Here is a 486-nt window from a genome sequence, read left to right on the forward strand (position 1 = left end):
CACATGCATTCCTGCTGCAAATGCCTCTGGAAGTTTCATGCGGTTCGCATGCAATGTGGCGACACGAAAATGACCCGTTTTTTCCCATTCCGAGGGATTTCTGTGCCACCCTAACAGCCCCGTGAGCCACAAGAGACACATCCCCGCCAATTTCTAGCGTTTCACGGGGTCTATCCGTGAAAAATATTCAATTTTTTGACTGCACATGCATTTCTGCTGCAAATGCCTCTGGAAGTTTCATGCGGTTCGCATGCAATGTGGCGACACGAAAATGACCCGTTTTCCCATTCCGAGGGATTTCTGTGCCACCCTAACAGCCCCGTGAGCCACAAGAGAGACATCGCCGCCAATTTCTAGCGTTTCACGGGGTCTATCCGTGAAAAATATTCACTTTTTTGACTGCACATGCATTCCTGCTGCAAATGCCTCTGGAAGTTTCATGCCGTTCGCATGCAATGTGGCAACACGAAAATGACCCGTTTTCCC

Source organism: Petromyzon marinus, unplaced genomic scaffold, assembly GCF_048934315.1.
Source record: "Petromyzon marinus isolate PM22_M1 ecotype Great Lakes invasive population unplaced genomic scaffold, UKy_Petmar_22M1.pri1.0 PM_G_Scaffold_28, whole genome shotgun sequence".
NCBI lineage: Eukaryota > Metazoa > Chordata > Hyperoartia > Petromyzontiformes > Petromyzontidae > Petromyzon > Petromyzon marinus.